Source organism: Triticum urartu, chromosome 3, assembly GCF_003073215.2.
Source record: "Triticum urartu cultivar G1812 chromosome 3, Tu2.1, whole genome shotgun sequence".
Taxonomy (NCBI): domain Eukaryota; kingdom Viridiplantae; phylum Streptophyta; class Magnoliopsida; order Poales; family Poaceae; genus Triticum; species Triticum urartu.
The window spans coordinates 319,459,440-319,481,504 of record NC_053024.1 but is presented as its reverse complement, the minus strand read 5'-3'; positions in this window follow the sequence as shown (position 1 = coordinate 319,481,504).

The window sequence follows — 22,065 nt, the reverse complement described above, 5'->3', positions numbered from 1 at the left end:
TGACGGATGTCCTGGTACATCTTTGTACTACCGGGATGAATAGACAAAGGCGTATCATGAGCTTCTTTCATAATCTTTTTAGTCTGATCCAGGTTTTTCCTCGAACATGGTACCACTAGCCGGCCTTTGAAGTACAAGGCGCCATCATCGGCGATAGTGAAGAATGAGGGCTTTCCTTCTGCTAGATGGCGTTTAATCTTATGGACTTAGGAGTCATAACCTTGAATAGTCTTTATAGCATCTACGAGATCTGGTACGACAGCCAGGGTATTTAGAGAACCCTTAGTAACAACACGAAGATTCATCTTTTGGAACTCTGGGGGAGGGGGAGCGAGTGCACGAGGGGGAACAATATGAAGGTTTAGCTTTTTGAATTCTTCAACAAGTGAGGGCTGAACTTTGTGAACCTGGAGGTCATTGCAGTAAGACTTGCGGCTCAAGGCATCAGCCATTACATTAGCCTTGCTCGGGGGGTATAGGATATACCCATGTCAAAGTCTGCAATAGTCTCCATCCATCTCTGCTGACGGAGGTTCAGGTCTGGTTGAGTAAACAGGTACTTCAGACTTTGGTGGTCGGTGAAGATCTCGCAACGATTACCGAGAAGGTAATGTCGCCACTGCTTCAGTGCATGAATGACAACAGCAAGCTCGAGGTCGTGAACTGGGTAGTTTTCTTCATGAGGGCGCAGTTGACGAGAGGCATAAGCAATCACTCTGCGCTCTTGCATTAGGACACAACCTAATCCTTGACGGGAAGCGTCGTAGTAAATGACGAAGTCCTTCTTAGTATCAGGTGGAGCAAGCACTAGGGCAGAAGTCAACTTGTCTTTGAGCGCCTGGAAACTTTCCTGACACTTGTCTGTCCATTGGAACTTGACACCCTTATGCAGTAGATTAGTCAGAGGCCTAGCGATCTTGGAGAAGTTCTCGACGAATCAACGGCAATAGCTGGCGAGACCGAGAAAACTTCGGACTTGCTTGACATTCTTCGGAGGAGTCCAATCGAGAATAGCCTGAACTAGGGTTGAAGGCAATACCATCCTTGGAAATGACATTCCCAAGATAGGCTACTTCGGGGAGCCAGAACTCACACTTGGAATACTTAGCATACAGTTGATGCTCTCGAAGCTTTTCCAGCACAAGACGAAGATGTTCAGCATGTTCTTCTTTGTTCTTGGAAAATACCAGGATATCATCTAGATAAACCACGACGAACTTGTCGAGGTAATCCATGAATATGTAGTTCATCAGACGAGAGAAGGTGGCGGGAGCATTCGTTAAGCCGAATGACATGACGGTGTACTCGTATGACCCATACCGAGTCACGAAGGCGGTCTTTGGGATATCCTCTTCACGAACACGGATCTGGTGGTAACCCAACCTCAAGTCGAGTTTGGAGAACACTGATGAGCTAGCCAGTTGATCATAAAGATCATTGATCCGAGGAAGAGGGTATTTGTTCTGAATGGTAGCTTGGTTTATAGGACGGTAGTCTTGGACTAATCGATTTGTCCCATCCTTCTTCTTAACAAAGAGAGAAGGTGCTCCCCAAGGAGAGCAACTTGGGCGAATGAAACCTTTGCTAAGAGATTTGTCGATTTCCTCCTTAAGCTCAATGACTTCATGTGGCGGCATCTTGTAGGGTCATTTGGCTATAGGAGTGGTGCCTAGTTTCAAGTCGATAATGAATTCGACAGATCTAGCAGGGGGAATCCCTAGAAGTTCTTCCGAAAAGACGTCTTGGAATTCACAAACGACGGGAATGTTTTCAATGCCCTCGAGTGGTGCCGTGTTCAATGCATTCATGGCATAAAGCCGTGCCTCGGCATTCTAAACTAGATGAGCTTGGTAAGCAATTATTTCATCAGAAGGGTGTAGCAGATGGACGGTCTTAGTGGCGCAAACTATAGATGCAGTATGCACTTTCAACCAATCCATTCCCAGAATGAGGTCGATGCTACAGGACTTCAGTACGATGGGAGAGACAAGGAATTCCAGTCCTTCAATTTCAACGGGAACGTTGTGACTAACCATAGAGGTTTGACATTGGCCCGGAGGAGTGTGTACCACGATCGCAGTGTTCATCTCTTCGTATTTAATGCCATGCATGAATGCAAACTCAGCTGATCTGAATGAATGTGATGCTCCTTTATCAAATAAAACGGATGCTGGTACAAAATTTACGAGGAGTGTACCCATCACAGTAGCAGGCTGGTCTAGAACTTCAGTCAAATGAACGTGGTTGGCATGAACACGGCCATAAGACCTGGCCTTGTTGTTGCGAGGCTGGTTTCTTCCACGGCCAGCTGCAGGGAGGGCCAGTTGATTCTGGTTCTGGTTGCATTCCCTAGCACGGTGTCTTGGCTGATCACACCTGAAGCACAGACCATTATTGGGAGTGGGAACATGAGCTCGGGGTGGTGGAGCTGGAAGTCTTGGCTGCCTAGTTGGTGGGGGAGGCAGACATGCTGCAGCATAGGACTGCCTTGGAGCAGGTGCAGTTGGCTGGTACATGCTATTGGGAATCCATATCCTACGCTTCTGTGAGGACAGGCCCGAAGATGAGCCCGTGTCACGGTTGCGCCTGTGAGAGCTCTGGTGTTCCTGCAGACTAGTTTCGACATTGACGGCCTTGTTCACCAAGGTGGCGAAATCAGCAAAGTCATGCACTAAAAGTGCGAGCTTGATGTCAGCTTGGAGGCCATCACGGAACTTCTCCTGTCTGCGTGCATCAGTTGCAATGTCTTCTTCAGCATAGCGGGACAGATCCAGAAACTCCCGCAGATAAGCTTACACCGTTTTGTTGCCCTGAGTGAGGTTGCGGAACTCGCGCTTCTTCCGGTCCATGACTCCCTGAGGAATGAAGCGGGCACGGAAAGCAGCTTGGAAGTCTAGCCAGGTGATGATTGTTCCAACTGGCAGAGTACGCCTGTGATTGTCCCACCATTGAGCAGCGGTTCCCTTCAATAAGAAGGAAGCAAAGGTGACATAGCTGGTAGGGGCTACATCAGCAGACTCCATCTCATAGGTGATGTCACGGAGCCAGTCATCAGCATCCAGAGGCTGAGTTGAGCTGCGGTACACAGTTGGGTTGAGGCGCATGAAATCCCGCAGAGTCACTTGGGTTGGCTGCTGGTTCATATTGGGGTGAGGAATCTGAGCCATAATATTCTCCATGAACTGGCGATTCAGCTCAAACTGTTGCATCATCCCAGCCATGTACTCAGGCGGGGGTGGGGGATGGCCACCACGACCGCGACCACATGGTCTAACCATCCTGCTAATATATAACAGGGGTAGTTCAGCATTGAGAATTTGCAAGGACAAGAATCATTAATGATGAAACATGCATAATGAAAGGAACATGATAGATACTACATAGTAGTTGGCATATCTTACAAAAGGGGTCATGCATAGAGTTCGGTACACAGAGTTTAGCACAAAGACTAAGAACATCATAGGCGGCACGCAGGCTCGCGGCGAATACATCTAACACTAACAAGCAAACCTACATCAGTCCCAGGAGGAAGTGGAGGTAGGTGTAGCCTGACAGCTGGTAGTGACGAGAAGGGAAGTCCTCCACATGAGTAGCCTGGGGTCCGCGGATACTCTGGTGCGGAACCCAACGCGCAGGTGGCAGAAGAGGACCAAGTGCGGGAGAGTAGCCCCCCACATCTGGCCAGCCGACGCCCTGGGGCATCACGGTCCTGGCATGGTAGATCACAGAACGCGATAGATCACCAGATCGGACAGAGGGGTGCAACAGCGTCAGAGCACGGTACATGTGCTGACGGGTGGTGTACAACTCGTGGCGAAGAGCTCGATTAGCTCAATCCAGCCCATCAGCATGCAGAACCAGGTTCTGATGGTAGAAGGGCTCTCGGATGACAATGGAGTAGGCAGCAGTGTAGTACCCCTCCACACCAACATCGGATGCGATAGCAATGTGCCTGAAAGGGGAGGTGTCAAAGTCCCGATACTCTCCACGAAGACGTGTCAGAGCAGCATAAGCAGCATCGTGGACCGCCATGTCGATAGTCAATCCAACACCATGAGCAGTGTGCAGCACGGTAGTGGAGCCATACTCCCGAGAGTAGGGGTGGTCGATGGCACGATACTGCTCCTGGTTGAAGTCTTGGTAGTCCTCGTAGATAGTGTACTAAGGGTGCCAGCGATAACCCAGATAGGTCATCATCTCAACCAACACAGTAGGTGATCCCGAGGCACCAATGGCCGTCGTGTGGCGCACAACCTGTCTCATGGGTTCCATCTGAAAACAAAGATGTTTTCAAACGAGTCAAATGACAATGTGGATAATGTTCAAATACTACTCTAAAGAATAACTAGGGCTTATCCAACTTTGGGGTGAACGTGATCACGTGATCCTAATGTTAGAGTCAGTAAAATTGTTAAACCCGAGTAGAAGAGAGTTCAGAGCCCCAGAGTAAGGATCGAGTAGTAAAAGATCCTAATACCACCCAGATGGCGACGTGGGCCCGTAAGGCACACAACCATGTAGGTAAAAAGTTTTGTAATATCTAGACTCGACTTTGGCCAATGAGTGTGGAAGGGGGATTCCTACATGCAGTCGGCTCTGATACCAACTTGTGACGCCCCCAATTTGACCGTACACTAATCATACACGCAAATGTGTATGATCAAGATCAGGGACTCATGAGAAGATATCACAACACAACTCTAGACACAAATTAAAATAATACAAGCTTTATATTACATGCCAGGGCCTCGAAGGCTCAAATACATCAGCTCGAATACAAATGAGTCAGCGGAAGCAACAATATCTGAGTACAGACATAAGTTAAACAAGTTTGCCTTAAGAAGGCTAGCACAAACTGGGATATGATCGAAAGAGGCGCAGGCCTCCTGCCTGGGATCCTCCTAAACTACTCCTGGTCGTCGTCAGCGGGCTGCACGTAGTAGTACGCACCTCCCAAGTAGTAGTAGTCGTCATGGACAATGGCGTCTAGCTCCTGGAATCCAATGTCTGGTCGCAGAAATCGGGTATAGAAAGGGGGAAAAGGGGGAGCAAGGCAACCGTGAGTACTCATCCAAAGTACTCGCAAGCAAGGAGCTCCACTACATATGTATGCATTGGTATCAAATGGCAAAAGGGGTAACATATGTGTACTGAACCGCAGAATGCTGAAATAAGAGGGGGATAGCTAGTCCTATCGAAGACTACGCTTTTGGTAACCTCCATCTTGCAGCAGAAGAAGAGAGTAGATGGTAAGTTCACCAAGTAACATCGCATAGCATAACCCAAACCGTTGATCCTCCCCTCGTCGCCCGATGAGAGAGCGATCACCGATTGTATCTAGCACTTTGAAGGATGTGTTTTATTAAGTATCCGGTTCTAGTTGTCATAAGGTCAAGGTACAACTCCAAGTCATCCTGTTACGAAGATCATGGCTATTCGAATAGATTAACTTCCATGCAGGGGTGCACCACATTTCCCAACACGCTCGACCCCCTTTGTCCGGACACACTTTCCTGGGTCATGCCCGGCCTCGGAAGATCAACACGTCGCAGCCCTACCTAGGTGCAACAGAGAGGTCAGCACACCAGTCTAAATCCTATGGCGCAGGGGTCTGGGCCCATCGCCCATTGCACACCTGCACGTTGCGAACACGGCCATTGAGCAGACCTAGCCTCCCTTATACAATAGCAGGCGTTCCAGTCCAACCCAGCACGCGCCGCTCAGTTGCTGACGTCACGAAGGCTCCGACTGATACCACGACGTCGAGTGCCCATAACTGTTCCCGTGTAGCTGGTTAGTGCGTATAGGCCAGTGGCCAGACTCAGATCAAATACCAAGATCTCGTTAAGCATGTTATTTTGAAATAACCACGGATGCCGACTAGGTCCAGGCCCACCTCTCTCCTAGGTGGTCTCAACCTACCCTGTCGCTCCGCCACAAAGATTCACTCAGAGGGCCGTCCGGACAAACGTCCTTTCGGACCCAATCCGTGAATCACTCGCGGGTACTCTATGAGCCGACCCGACTTTAGTCACCACATGTGTCATGTATAAAGTATATAATATATACCCATGATCAGCTCCCGAGTGATCACGACCCCGTAGTATAGCATGGTAGACAGACAAGAATGTAGGGCCACTGATGATAAACTAGCATCCTATACTAAGCATTAGGATTGCAGGTAAATGTAACAACAATAGTAGCAAGGACAGGCTATGCATCAGGATAGGATTAACGGAAAGCAGTAACATGCTACTCTACTCTAATGCAAGAAGTAGAGAGAAGAGTAGGCGATATCTAGTGATCAAAGGGGGGGGGCTTGCCTGGTTGCTCTGGCAAGAGAGAGGGGTCGTCAACACCGTAGTCATACTGGGTAGTAGCAGCGTCGGTCTTGGTGTCTAGCGAGAGAAGAGGGGGAAGAAACAATAAATATCAAGCAAACAGATGCATAGCGATGCATGACATGACAAGTATCGGCGCTTGGGGTGCCCTAACGCGGTATGAGGTGGTACCGGTGAAGGGGGGAAACATCCGGGAAAATATCCCCGTTGTTTCACATTTTCGGACAGATGAACCGGAGGGGGAAAGTTGCATGTTCGCTATGCTAGGGATGCGTGGTGGACGAACGGGCTGCGTATCCGGATTCGTCTCGTCGTTCTAAGCAACTTTCATGTACAAAGTTTTTCCATCTGAGCTACAGTTTATTTTATATTAATTTTAAAAGGTTTAAAACATTTGTAGGATTTATTTAATTATTTAAATCAACATTATCCAGAATAGTGTTTGCTGACGTCATCATGACATGAGCAGTTGACCTGGTCAACCTGACATGTGCTTCTTGTGGGACCCACGTGTCATTCTCTGTTTAGGTTAATTAGTTAGGCTTAATTAGTTGTTTTGTCTAATTAAACAAAATTAATTAAATTAATTAATAATAATTATTATTATTATATTTTTTATTATATATATATATTTTTTTCATTTTCGTTCTGGGCAATGCCCACTTGTCATAGGCCCCGGGGGGGGGGGGGCACTGGCCCTGTGATCAGTGGCCAATAGGCCAAAGCGGGTAGGGCGCAACGAGCGCCAGGAGCGGGTGCTCGCCCGCATGGAGCGCTGCGGGGCGAGGCCAGTGTCCAGGACGGCCTGCCAGCGGCGGGCACAGCTGTAACGCCCCGCTTGTAAATTTCCATAATTGTATTCCAACTCTTGCCATTTTCGGCACTAAGTTATCATATTTCCTCGTGGTTGGGTTTTGTCTTCGTTTTGCATGTTGTCCATGTCATGCATCTCATATCATGTCACCATGTGCATCGCATTTGCATACGTGTTCGTCTCATGCATCCAAGCATTTTCCTCGTTGTCCATTTTGCATTCTGGCACTCCTATGTCCTCCGGCGTACCCTTTTGCCTCTTTTCGTGTGCGATTGTTAAACGTTCTCGGATTGGACTGAGACTTGCCAAGCGGCCTTGGTACACTACCGGTAGACCGTCTGTCAAGTTTCGTGCCATTTGGACTTCGTTTGATACTCCAACGATTAACCGAGGAACCGTAAAGGCCTCGTGTGTGTTGCAGCCCAACACCCCTCCAAAGTGGCCCAAAACCCAGCTAAACCCCCTCCATCCTCTCGGTCGTTCGATCACGATCACGTGGCCAAAAACCGCACCTCATTTGGACTCTCCTAACTCCCTCTATCTATAAATAGGTCTCCCCCTCCGAAACTCCCGCAGTCCAAAACCGTAGCCCGCTCCTCCGCGCCGCCGGACACGTCCGCCGCAGGCTGGACGCGGCCGCCACCACCCGCGTCCAACCGCAAACCGCCATGTGGCAGAGCCACCACCCACCGCCGCTAGCCCGCCCGAGCCCGGGTCGGGCCCCCCGAGCCCGCGAGCTCCGCTCCCGCGGGTCAACGCCGCGCCTGCCCGCCACCGCGCCGGATTTTCCTCACCGGCGACCTCGCCACCTCGCCGGTCAACGCCGACGCTGCCCGGCTTCGCCGCCTCGCCTCGCACCTCCCAGAGCCGCATCTCCTCCGCCAGACCCCATCGCGGCTGCCGCCTCCTCCCTGCAGTTCCGGCGACTCCGGTGAGTCCATTCTCCTATGATCCGGCAAGTCCACCATCTCCGGCCACCGCAGCATCAACTCCGTCCGGCTTCTCCGTTCATCCTAGATCCGCGTGCAAACCCTAGATCTGGAATTCAGAGGTTGATTTCGTCTAAGTCATTTTTTGCTATTATTTTAGCCCCCGTTCATCATGCCATATCTCTGCATCCGTAGCTCTGTTTTGCGCGTGTGGTATATCGAATTGTTCGCCTGGATGTGTTCTTCATTTCATTCCATTGCATCATGCTTGTTTGAGTCCATATTGATGCCCTAAATGCTGTTGCAAGAGTGCTATATAATGTTAGTTTCTGTTTCTTAACAAATGATGGACATTTGTCATGTTTGCCATGTTTAATGTGTGCCTCCTATGAACTTGAGCCCTACATGTGTTTTGGGCTATGCCATGCCATCTTTACAGGGGTGTATGCCATGTATTTTTGTGATCAATGTGGTGACTAGCACAAGCATGGAAAGTAGCTCTCGTGATGTTGCTGATTTCAGGGACTTAGAATTCTTCTAAGTCATTTCCCTGATGTTATTTTTATGCCATGTGTTCATGTTGCTACAGAGTGATCCATGCCTCTTTTGAGCATGTTCAGTGAGGATGATTTTGAGATAGTGTTATGCTCTATCCATCCATGTCTTTTTTTGCATTTATGGAGTTACCTAGCATGACTCAATCTTGCTCTACTTTTGCTATAAAATGTTCCTGGCAGATTGTTTACATGTTAATCAATTTTGCCGAGGTTGTTGTAGTTGATCCATGCAATGCCTTGCTATGAGTTGGTTCTTGGCATGGTTAGCTTCTTCATCATGTCTTATTGCTGTGTGTGTGCTTAGTTTGTCATGAAATGCCTTGTGGTGAGTGCATCGAGCTCGCAAACATGCCTACGTAACTCTGTTTTTGCCATGTCCAGTTTTCTGCTGTCTGAATCTCTTAACAAAACTTGCTATGTTCACATGGGTGCCATCATATTCTATGATTATTTTTGGCTTATGGTCAGTAAGGGACTTTTGTTATATGCTTTGAGTAGTTTCATGCCATGCCTTTATTTGCCATGATATGTTCCTGTAGCATGTTGTTATCTTGCTCCAAACATTGCTTCCTGATGTGTAATTCCTGGAATTTGTTATTTTCACTAAGTCAGTGAACCTGATATCTTTTGCACTTTTGCCATGCTTGTTTGAACCTGCTATTGTGTGAATTAGCCATAGCTCATTGTTCATCTTTTGTCAAACATCTTGAGTGGATCACTGCCATGTGCTTTGTTGCTATGTTAGAGTGCAGTAGCTTAATTTCTTGTTGCATTCTAGGTGGCATCGTGTTGTTAATCATAGAATAGTGCCATTATTGTTTTGCTTGCCATTTGCAAACCGTGCATCCGATTCCGGTGATCTTTATATCGATTTTGACCGAAATCAACTCACCTTTCCAGGGGCGCACTTGGTTTGCCAAGTTGAGGCCTGGTTCAACCGTTTCCTTCCGGAGCATGCATATGCATTGCAATTCACATTCCGCATATCATGGCATGTTTTGCATCATGTTGATTGCGCATTGCACCGTGGTTGATCATGGTTCCCTTTGCTTATGTTCTTGCTTTGGGTAGAGCCAGGAGACGAGTACGTGATCGAGGAACCCGTTGAGTACGCTTATGAGCATCAAGCTTATGTCAACTCGGAGAACTTTGCAGGCAAGATGACCATACCCTCGAAATCACTTCTATCTTTGCTTGCTAGTTGCTCGCTCTATTGCTATGCTTATGCCGCGATACCTACCACATGCTTTATCATGCCTCCCATATTGCCATGTCAAACCTCTAACCCACCTTGTCCTAGCAAACCGTTGTTTGGCTATGTTACCACTTTGCTCAGCCCCTCTTATAGCGTTGCTAGTTGCAGGTGAAGATTGGAGTTTGTTCCTTGTTGGAACATGTTTATTGTTGGGATATCATTATTATATCTTGTTTACTTTAATGCACCTATATACTTGGTAAAGGGTGGAAGGCTGGGCCTTATGCCTGGTGTTTTGTTACACTCTTGCCACCCTAGTTTCCGTCATACCGGTGTTATGTTCCTTGATTTTGCGTTCCTTTCACGATTGGGTCATAATGGGAACCCCTTGACAGTTCGCCTTGAATAAAACTCCTACAACAAGGCCCAACCTTGGTTTTACCATTTGCCACCTAGACTTTTTCCCTTGGGTGTCGCGGACTCAAGGGTCATCTTTATTTTAAACCCCCGGGCCAGTGCTTCTCTAAGTGTTGGTCCAACCTAGAGCACCGTGCGGGGCCGTCCCTTGGCAACTTGGGTTACGTTGGCTCCCGTAAGCTTAGCTTATCCGGTGTGCCCTGAGAACGAGATATGTGCAGCTCCTATCGGGATTTGTTAGCACAGCGGGTGGTCTTGCTGGTCTTGTTTTACCATTGTCGAGATGTCTTGTAACCGGGATTTCGAGTCTGATCGGGCCGTCCTGGGAGAAGGTGTGGGGACCCCGACTCATAAGTCGTGATCACCGAATGCACGTGTACAGTGATCCCAGATATCAATGCTCACTGAACACACAAAAGCTGAATAACAAGAGTCTTACATCCATACATACCGTATTACACAAGTAGGACCATTATGGTCAAGTCTTGAGTATAGCATTGCAGCGGAAATCTTCATTGATAACTTGGACCCATGCCATCTGCTTAACCCTACATGCATTCTAACTGGGAAGCGTCCTAGCTCACATGTTCGTCACCGAAGTATTCTTCTTCATATCATGTTCTTTCATTCCTGGCCAATAAAATAACCAGTGGCAAGCCAATGAGTACTTTGAATGTACTCGCAAGCAACCCATGTTTTGATTCAAGATACAACAATGCATGATATAGGTAAATTTTTGCAGAAAGCTAGTTTTGAGTGCAATGACATGTTCAACAACTTGTAAGACATGCATCAGGAGAATTCAAGTAACCATGAGGACAGGTTACAGATATCATCATAAATAGAGTGGGCATCAACCCAACTCAATCATGTCAAGTCCTTTGACTTGACCCAAGTAGTTCTTCCCACTTATACAAACACATACACTTGTTTGTAAACATGTGGACGTAGACCAAGAGCGGTTACCCAACTATCCTTGACCGTGGACATGGTTATTCGAATAGTTTTACACTCGCGGGGCTTCCGTGTCATCCACGACCCGCGGTACCTCAAGTACCCGGGGTAAGCACCCGATCACTATCTTTCCCTAGACGACACTAACATGGAGTCCACTCGATTGGTAGTAACCCCCGTGCCCAACATTTCACAACTTAAAATTGTGGAGCCTCGCTCCCATATTCATCACATACCACTGGCACGGGGTACCAACGGTGTGTCCGGTGCCCCATAAAAATGTTCTTGGCCGCCCTACCTAGCACGACCCCGTCCCGAGAGAGAGCACCAACTCTCCCCCGTCACTAGTAATGCGGGCTCCAAGCTAGTATCGACCTAGGTAATCAATAATGCCCTTTCCCATATAAGGATAGAGTGGTTGCGCATGTAAGGTTGGAATGACGGTCGCAACTTAAACCAATCCATTTTTGAAAGCAACACACACACTTGCCTCGGTACACCACTTCGTCATCAAGCGGTTACCCATCTCATTATCTCCCTCGGGCATAAGTGGCACCCGACAGGGTTTTCGAAAAGTCCTTTGAAAATACTTTGTCTCCATCACCATGCATATTCCCATCCCTTTTCGCGTAGCAACTACTTTAGCATCCTATCTACTCCCACCGGCATAACCCTCATAAGGAGGTAGGGTCATGCACAATGCAAGTATCAACGAGGAAGTAACGGAAGCAAACCATCAAAGTGGTTCCACCTCATCATGATTCCGTTGCATCAACAATATGGTGCTATATGACATGCATAAAACGGGTTTCATAGACATGGTCAAAGGGCTGCTTGCCTGTTTTAACAAAGTCTTCGAGGTCTTCAAATATCTCTGGTCCAACTCCGAGCATTTCGTGTACTTCGTCAACTATCGTCGAAAGCAACCGTAATAAGCAACACAACAAGGCAGAAAATAAAAGTGCTCTAAAAATATTAATTTGACTTTTCTAGGACATCTCTGGTTAGATGAAAAATAACCAGAGTGGTTTCATTGGAGTTGGGTCAGTGGATGTTTCTAAACATTTTGATATGATGGAATCAAGGGGTTTATGGATTCGCAAGAAGTGTACAAAAATATTTTTTTGAAAAATGAGCAAAGGCACCCATTTAACAAACCATGATTTTAGAAGCATCTAGGAGTTGGTTTCACTGGATTTGGAGTTCAAATGAATTCCCTATGAATTGGCAAAGTTGACAAATATGAAGAAATGGCTCATTATATTGTGTGGCACAGAAAGTATTAAGAAAAATGTTCATAAACTAAGTTATGAACTTAGGAGCATCTGGACATTTGAATCATGGCATTTGGATCAAATTTGAGCACTTTGTGATTTTCCAAAGTTTATGACAAAAATGGAAAAATAGGATTTTGATAAATATTTCCGAAGAGAAAGTTTCTGGAAAAATGTGCGAATAGCACCATGTGATAGATCATGATTTATGGAGCTACTAGAAATTTGAATCATTCGATTTGGAGCTCTGTTGAATTATTTATGGATTTTTGAAGTTGACTTGAAAAAGAAAAAGGAAATAAGGCTTTAACCTTATCCTACGCACAAGGCACCAGATAGACCGTGGGCCGGCCCAGCCGCATGGCCGCATGGGGCGACGTCGAAGGCACCCACACAGAGTGCGCCTTCACCGCGGGGAGGCGTGAGAGGTCGAACCCGCCTCCACTTGCCAGCGTGGCCCGATGGCTGGGCCAGTGACGAGCGGGGCCCACCTGCAGGGCCTTCGTCTTTGTCTTCCTCCCCCGCGCTTGCCTGGCCGAGGGAGCAGAGAGCCCCGACGGCGACTACCGACGCTACTGAGCACCTCTGGCGATGCCCTAGCTATGGATGAGCTCGGCGCCGAACGCCGCATCCACACGTGTATGCCACGACTGCCGGGGATGGTCGAGGCGATGACGGCTTGGACGCCGTCGGACGGTGGCTCGGGCGAGATTGGGCACGGCGCTATGGTGCGCCCTCAGACGAGGGAAAGAGCGTGGGAGCTCCGCCTTGCTTAGGGGAGCCTGTTGGTGGAGAGAGGAGAGGGACAAGAGCTCGGGCTCGGCTGAATTTAGGTGGAGGCCGGCGGCGGCTCTCCGGCCATGGAGGGCTATGGAGGGCACGGGGAGAGGAGGGAGCCGGTCGGGATGACGCGCAGGAGGGAGAGAGAGCAATCGGAAGACAAAGAGGGCTCGGGGTGGCCTTTAAGGGAAGGGGCGAGGTGCACCATGAGCTCATGCGCCGGCGAGGCTGTTGCCGTCACTGCAAGCCACGGGGGCTCACGTGGGCGTGTTCGGGGTGTTTGTATGTGTGGTCTACGTCCAGAGGAAGGGAGAGAAGGAGCGGGGGAGGGCCAGAGCATCGCACGTGTGAGCTCGGCCATTGGAGCTCTCGGGCGGCCGCTGCGCGTGCGATAGGAGGCAACAGGAGGGAGAAGGAAGAGGGGGACAGAGGCGTGGCGTGTCGCGGATGTCGAGGCGCATCGTCGGGCGCGCTAGGGAGGCCCTAGGTGGTCGGAGGCATCGGGCAAAGGGCAGCTACAGTGCAAGGGCACACTGTAGCGCGCTCCAGAGCATGCATATGGCCGGCATGGCCATTTTAAAAGGTCAGGGGCATGTCCACTTGTGTCCTGGAGCTTCCTTGGATGCTCTGGAGTGGTCAGGAGCTAGGGGGGCGTTGCATATAGAAATGAGAGAGAGAGGAGGAGTTGCCATGAGTAAACAGAGAGAGAAAGAGATGGGTTTTACCCCCAAATAATTGAGCTGTTGAAGGAGGAGAGTTATTGGAGGTAGGAGGTGACCTGGGGCAGCTATGGTAAAAAGTTAGAGTCATGGAGATTAGTGGAAGTGGTCAAAAAGGTGGTTTTGGAAATTTTGCAGAAGGTGTTTGTTGCTTGTTTGGGCAAGGAAAAGGATTCCATTTGGCATGAGACTTAACAGGACAAAATGGACAATAGAAATCGGGTGTTTCACCAAGTTTGAGCTCATTTGGGCAAAGTTGCCAATGTAACTTTGGCAAACCCTAGAAATCAACAGAAATGGACTTTCCAAGATTTAGTCATGCAAATCTATTCTCCTTGATGCACCACTTAGTGTAGTGTCATCATTTGAGGTTCTGAACATGTCCACAAAAGTTGAGATCAAAATGAGAAAGTTGCCAATGTAAACTTGTTCAAATTTGGTTCTGGACAGAGAGGGTTTTGGGGCACTTTGATCAAGATAACATTCTCTCCAACTTGTGCCATTTGGTCTAGATGCATTATTACACAATTTGAGCATGTGCACCAAGTTTTAGAGCATTTGGACATGTTTGACAGTGCAAAGTTGTTCAAACTTGAAAAAGGACAGAAGTGGTTTTGAGAGGGTTTCATGGGGTTATACTGTTCTCCATGACATGAGACTTGGCAAGATCATCAAAAATATCATATGTGACATGCTAGAATTTTCTTGGAAGTTTTGGGGAATATTTCCTTTGTAAATATTTCAAAAGCTTGAAATATCCAGAAAGGGTTTTTGAGGGATTTGAACAATATTTTACACATGACCATGTGTTGAAACTCTTATATATGGACAATATATGTCCACTGAGTTTCCCTAGGTTTTTCCCAAATATTTTTGAAGCATTAAAATAATGTTAACCTTTTAAAGACCATTTCTGGCCTTAAGAAGAAGCCTTTAAATGAAATAGGAAAACAACTTTTAAAATTATAATTTTGTGGTTTCTGGGTATCCTATATGTAATAGGAGTCAAATATATTTTTGGAAAGATTTTTACTGCCCTTAATTAAGTACTTGCAGTGCAAAACTCAATTCAGGGGGTTTTTGGAAAACTAATTTTTGAAAATACTATTTGGCCAAATTATTTTTGTAAGAAATTATTTTTATGTCCTATACACATGGCATGATCATTGGTTCAAGAGTTTGGAGCAAGGAGATGAAGTATAGGAGTTGGAGGATTTATTTGATTTTTAGAGCACTTGCAAACAACACACAAAATCCAATCAAGGAAAGGTCCAAAACACTCAAAAGTTTTTGTCAAACCATATTTTATCATGATTTATTAGCTTAAGTGTTGTGGCATGAAAATCAGGGTGTGACAGAAGGAATATCCTTCGTTGACCGTGAGAGCTTGTGATGGGCTAAGTTGGGACATCCCTGCAGGGATTTGAACTTTCGAAAGCCGTGCCCGCGGTTATGGGCAGATGGGGATTTGTTAATGTCCGTTTGTAGAAAACCTGAAACTTAACTTAATTAAAATGGATAAACAACGTGTGTAGCCGTGATGGTCTCTTTTCGGCGGAGTCCGGGAAGAGAACACGGTCTCTTGTTATGCTTGAACGTAAGTACTTCTATGATCACTTCTTGATCATAAATTCTTGAACGTGCTTTGCCTTCTCTTCTAGCTCTCTTTTGCGTATGTTAGCTACCATATATGCTAGTGCTTGCTAAAGCTCCACCTCATACCTTTTCCCTACCCATAAGCTTAAATAGTCTTGATCGCGAGGGTGTGAGATTGCTGAGTCCCCATGACTCACAGATTACTTCCAAAACCAGATGCAGGTGCCGATGATGCCATTCCAGGAGATGCGACTGAACTCAAGTGGGAGTTTGATGAGTACTCAGGACATTACTACGTTTCCTTTCCGGACGATCAGTAGTGGAGCCCAGTTGGGGCGATCGGGGATCTTATGCATTTGGGGTTGTCTTTATTTTGGTTCCGTAGTCAGACCTTGATTGTATCTGGATGATTGTAATGCTATATTTATGTATTGTGTGAAGTGGCGATTGTAAGCCAACTCTGTACCTCTTTCTTATTCAGTACATGGGATGTGTAAATATTACCCCTCTTGCGACATTCCTACAATGCGGTTATGCCTCTAAGTCGTGCTTCCACACGTGGGAGATATAGCCGCATCGTGGGTGTTACAAGTTGGTAATCAGAGCCTTCCCCGACTTAGGAGCCCCCTGCTTGATCAAATCGCTGGCGTTGTTGAGTCTAGAAAAATGTTTTGAGTCTTTTAGGATTATATATATCGGAGAGTAGGATTCTTTTTATTCCTCAGTCCCTTTGTCGCTCTGGTGAGGCATCCTGACGTAGGGTTTTGACTCTTCTCTTCTCAAATTTCACTAATTTTTTTAGGATCATGCGGGTATCTTGGAATCGTTTCAATGGTTTTGTGACGAACATTGTTCTTGGTGCCTCCTGACATTTAGGGGTTGTGGCAGTGTCCCAGGGAGTTGAGCTCCGAGGGGTTGTCGTCACAATTTTTTCATTGCAGTTCTGGAATACCTGAGTTTCGCCGACATCGAAAATCTCTTTTATGCAGTTGTTGGTGAGATAACCTCGACGCCACCCAGTACTGGGGTGGGAGTTCGGGAGTATTGCCATAACTCGTATAACGGATGCTTTTCGAAGGTTGAGGTAAATGATTTCCGAAGGTTTCATGGTTATGTGTTGAAGGATGTATACAGCTGGATGTAGGATTTGCTAGTTTTGGGTGAGATATTATGCTTCCCCCGTATCCCCAACACCTGATTGCATAACGAGAAAATTTCAGGAGTTTCATAGGTGGGAATTCATGTAGCTCTAGTTTTTCTTCTGCAGATATTTGGTTTGTGATTGGGTAATCCTTACCAAGTATTTGTTCATGTCCGTACCTTGTTGTTTTATTCATCTACCTCTATCTAAGTGGCTTCTCAATTTATGGAAGTGTGATCATTTAATTTGGAATTCATTCATGCATTTTTGTTCGAATGTTAAGGCTACATGTTGCAATTTCGATCCATTTGATTCAGCTTGAATATATGTCTTTCAAGATGTTAACGGATGTCACCCTCTTCAGGATGGCTCCTCCAACGCGTCAGAATCCGGAACCACCGCCACCACCTCCACCTCCGGAGGCATGGCAAGCTGTGATGGCCGCTACCAACGCCAACACGCAGCTAATTATGCAACTCTTGCAAGAGCGCAACCAAGGAAATCAAGGCAATGGCAACAATCAAACTCAGTTTGCTACCCTCAACCAGTTCCTCGCAAACCAGCCAAAGACGTTCAGTAACAGTGTCGAGGCCACAGACGCTGATGATTGGCTTGTGGATATCTGCAAACATTTCGAGTGCAGCAATGTCAGGCTTGAGGACTTTGTCAAGTTTGCCTCGTTCCAACTCAAAGACCAAGCTGCTGAGTGGTATCAACAATACAAAGATTCTAGAGGAGGTCGTGTGATTACCTGGGATGATTTCCGCCAAGACTTCAGAGCTCACCACATTCCTCAGAGTGTCGTTGAGAGCAAGCGTGAGGAGTTCCGCAATCTAAAGCAAGGCAGCTTGTCTCTTTACCAATACAACATCATGTTCAAGAAGCTCGCTCGTTTCTCCAAGAAAGACGTCCCTGACGAGAAGAGCATGATTTATCAGTTCAGAGGTGGCCTCAGAGAAGATCTGCAACTAGCTCTTGTGCTTTTTGAGCCGAAAAAGTATGATGAATTCTACAACATGGCATTAAAGCAAGAGGCCGCTCAGCTCAAGTGCGATGCTTCTAAGAAGAGAGTCAAGGATGCAACTCCTTCTTCAACTCAAGTGGTAGCTAAGTAGCAAAAGTACTGGTTGCCTCCTCCTCCTCCGTTCCGGCAGCCTTATCAGCAGAAGAGCAAAGGTGGCAATGAATCTTCCCACCCACCCAACCCAGGCTTTCAGAACAAAGCTTCATATCATGCTTCAAGGTCAAGTGCTCCGTATCATAGGCCGCTTTCTGAGGTTACGTGCAACAAGTGTCAGCAGAAGGGTCACTATGCAAACAAATGCTTCAACCAGAGGCGTCTTCCTCCTCCTCCTCCTGTGAGATCTTCCAGCAATGCAGTAGTCAAGTATAATCCCAAGTTTGCAAAGGTCAACATGATGAACGTAGCTCAGGCAGAGGACTCTTCAGAAGTGATCATGGGTAACTTTCCAGTTAACTCTACTCCTGCAAAAGTCCTTTTTGATACTGGTGCATCGCATTTTTTCATGTCAAGATCATTTTTTTCAAAGCATGACTTCGTTTCGGAAATGTTGGGTAAACCTATGGGAGTGGTTTCTCCGGCCAAGTCTATGAGGGCTACCATGATGATCCCGGATGTTTCTATCATGATGGGTGACTATAAGTTTCTGTCTTCTCCAATGGTCCTTGGTGACTCGGATATTGATCTAATTCTCGGCATGTACTGGCTTTCTAAGCACAAGGCTCAGCTTGATTGTGCTACCAGGCAGATTCAATTGACACACTCGTCTGAGGATGTGATCGTCTTTGCCGCTCGTGATGATACCATTCGACTATTTTCTCTCAATGAGAAGGGCGAGTTGGATGCGATCTCTCAGATTCCAGTCGTTTGTGAATATCAAGACGTCTTTCCAGAAGAGCTTCCAGGAATGCCTCCTCACCGGCCAGTTGAATTTGTCATCGATCTTGAGCCTGGCACGAAACTTGTTTGCAAACGTCCTTACAAGCTTGGACTAGAAGAGTTGAAGCAGCTGAAGAAACAACTCGATATACAAGAGCGTATGGGTCTCATCCGACCAAGTTCTTCTCCATGGGGTTGTGGTGTTCTTTTTGTCAAGAAGAAGGATGGAACGTACCAACTTTGTGTCGACTACCGTCCATTGAACAAGAAGACCATAAAGAACAAGTACCCACTTCCCAACATCAATGAGCTTTTCGAACAACTCAAAGGTGCTCAAGTATTCTCCAAGCTTGACCTCCGTATGGGATATCATCAGATTCACATTCGTGAACAAGACATCCCCAAGACAGCATTCAGAACATGCTATGGTTCTTATGAATATACTATCATGTCTTTCGCCTTGTCAACGCTCCTCCAACATTCTCTCGCATGATGAACTTCATCTTCAACCCTTACAGAAATGACTTCGTCTTGGTCTATCTCGATGACATTTTGGTCTTTTCCAAGAACAAGTAGGATCATGCCAAGCACTTGAGTTTGGTGCTGGACAAACTCAGAGAACATCAGTTCTATGTGAAGTTTTCAAAGTGCGAGTTTTGCCTCGATGAGGTTCTCTAACTTGGGCATATCATCTCCGCCAAGGGCATAGCTGTTAATCCTGAGAAGGTGTTTGCAATTGTGAATTGGGAACCGCCTCAGAATGTGAAGCAACTCCGCAGCTTCCTTGGGCTCGCAAGCTATTGTCGAAGGTTCGTTGAGAATTTCTCAAAGATAGCGAAGCCTCTTTCCAACCTCCTCCAGAAGCATGTGAAGTATGTCTGGACGCCTGAATGTGACACCGCTTTCAACACCCTCAAAGAGAAGTTAGTCACAACTCCAATTCTGACTCCTCATGATGAATCCAAAACATTCGAGGTTTTCTGTGATGCTTCCCTTCAAGGTCTCGGTGCTGTGTTAATGCAAGAGAAGAAAGTTGTGGCCTATACCTCCCGCCAGTTGAAGCCCAACGAAAAGAACTACCCCACTCATGACCTCGAGTTGGGGGCAGTTGTCCATGCTCTTTTAACATGGAGACATCTCTTGTTGGGAAGAAAAGTGGACATCTTCACTGATCATAAGAGTTTCAAGTACATCTTCACTCAGCCCAACCTCAACCTTAGGCAGACTCGTTGGGTCGAAATGATTAAGGAGTATAATCTGAGTATTGAATATTCTCCAGGCAAGGCCAATGTCATTGCCGACGCATTGAGCAGGAAGGCTTACTGCAATAGTTTGATTCTCAAGCCCTTCCAACCGGATCTTTGTGAAGCTTTCCGCAAACTTAATCTCCAAGTTGTTCCTTAAGGATTGCTTGCCAACCCGCAAGTCTCTCCTACTTTGGACGATCAGATTCATGTGGCTCAACTTCTTGATGCTATGGTGAAGAAGGTGAAGATTGGGATTGCCAAGAGCCAACCCAAGTGCAAGTGCTATCGCATTGATGACAAAGATACTTTGTTCTTCAAGGATCGCATTGTTGTTCCTAAGGGTGACCTTCGTAAAGTCATTATGAACGAGGCTCACAATTCACTCCTTTCATGCATCCTGGAAGTACAAAGATGTACCATGACCTCAAGCAGTCATACTGGTGGACTCGAATGAAGCGCGAGATTGCTCAGTTCGTGAATGAATGTGATGTCTGCAGAAGAGTGAAAGCAGAACACCAACGACCAGCTGGTGTAACACCCCGGATATAACTTTCCCAATTTGTACTCCAACTCTTGCCGTTTCCGGCGTTAAGTTATATTTATTTTCTCAGGCTTGGGTCTTTGTCTCCGTGTGTTGTTTTCGTTGTCATGCATCTCATATCATGTCATCATGTGCATTGCATTTGCATTCGTGTTCATCTCATGCATTCGAGCATTTTCCCCGTTGTCCGTTTTGCATTTCGGCGCTTCGTTCTCCTCCGGTGGTCATTTCTACCTTTCTTTCGTGTGTGGGGATTAAACATTTCCGGATTGGACTGAGACTTGCCAAGCGGCCTTGGTTTACTACCGGTAGACCGCCTGTCAAGTTTCGTATCATTTGGACTTCGTTTGATACTCCAACGGTTAACCGAGGGACCGAAAAGGCCTCGTGTGTGTTGCAGCCCAGCACCCCTCCAATTTGGCCCAAAACCCACCAAACTCTGCTCCATCATCTAGAGCGTTCGATCACGATCGCGTGGCCGAAAACCGCACCTCATTTGGACTCTCCTAGCTCCCTCTATGCCTATTTAAAGGCCCCCCCCCGAAATTCGGATCTCTTTCCCTCTCCGAAACCCTAAATCGCCCCCCCGCCGCGCCGGACATTGTCCGACCCGGCCGGACACCGCCGCCGCCCTCTCCCGAGCTGCCACGTGGCCGCGCCACCCTCCACCACCGCCGGCCCGCGAGGGCCCAAGGCCGGCCCCCGCCTCCGCGCACCCGGGCCGCGCCCCGCGCCCCGCGCCGCCGTCAACCGCCGCCTCGCGCCGTGCCCCGCGCCGCCGCCCCGCCCGGCTGCCGCCGCCGCCTCGCCCGGCCGCCGCCTCTGGCCACCGTCGCCGCCGCCGCCGCGCGGGTCGCCGCCCCCACCGCCCGCTCCCTCCTCCGGCGAGGATCCGGCCACCCCGGCCTCTCCTCCCCTCGGCAACCTCCATCTCCGGCCACCACCACCATCTCCGGTCGACGAACTCCGGTGAACAGTGCGCGCGCCGGCGAGCCTCGGGAACCGTGCCGATCTGGATCTGAAATTCGACGGTTGACTTTTTATCCCCGGAACCCTAATTTTTATGCAAACTTTGACCGGCTATATCTCCGCATCCGTAGCTCCGTTTTCGGCATATAGCATATCAAAATGTTTGTCTCGATGAGTACATCATTTCATTCCATTGCATCATTTTCATTTGAGTTCATATTGATGCCGGAAATGCTGTTAGAAGAGGGCTTCGTGAGTTAATTGTCAGATCTGCTAGTTCATATTAGACTTTTGTCATTTTTGCCATGATTATTGTGTGCATGTTATGCCATGGTGCTCCACATATGTTTTGTTAAGGGTTTTGTTATCTTTCCATAGGTGCAACCCATGCATTTTTAGGATGTGTGTGATGTCTTGTGCAAGCTTGCAAAGTGAGGCACCCGGTAAATCTGTTTTCAGGGACTTTGGATTTTCAGCAAGTCCTGGGATTGTTTAGTTCATGATGCCATATGTTCATACTGTTTCCTAGTGATCCGTGCCTCTTTTGAGGATGATCAGTAAAGGAGTTTTGTTAATATTGTAGTGCTCTATCCATCCATGTCTTTGTTTGCAATTTTGGAGCATCCTAGCTTGAGTCAATAGAGCTCTACTTTTGCTTCGTGGTGAATCTGGGCAGATTGTCAACTCGTTT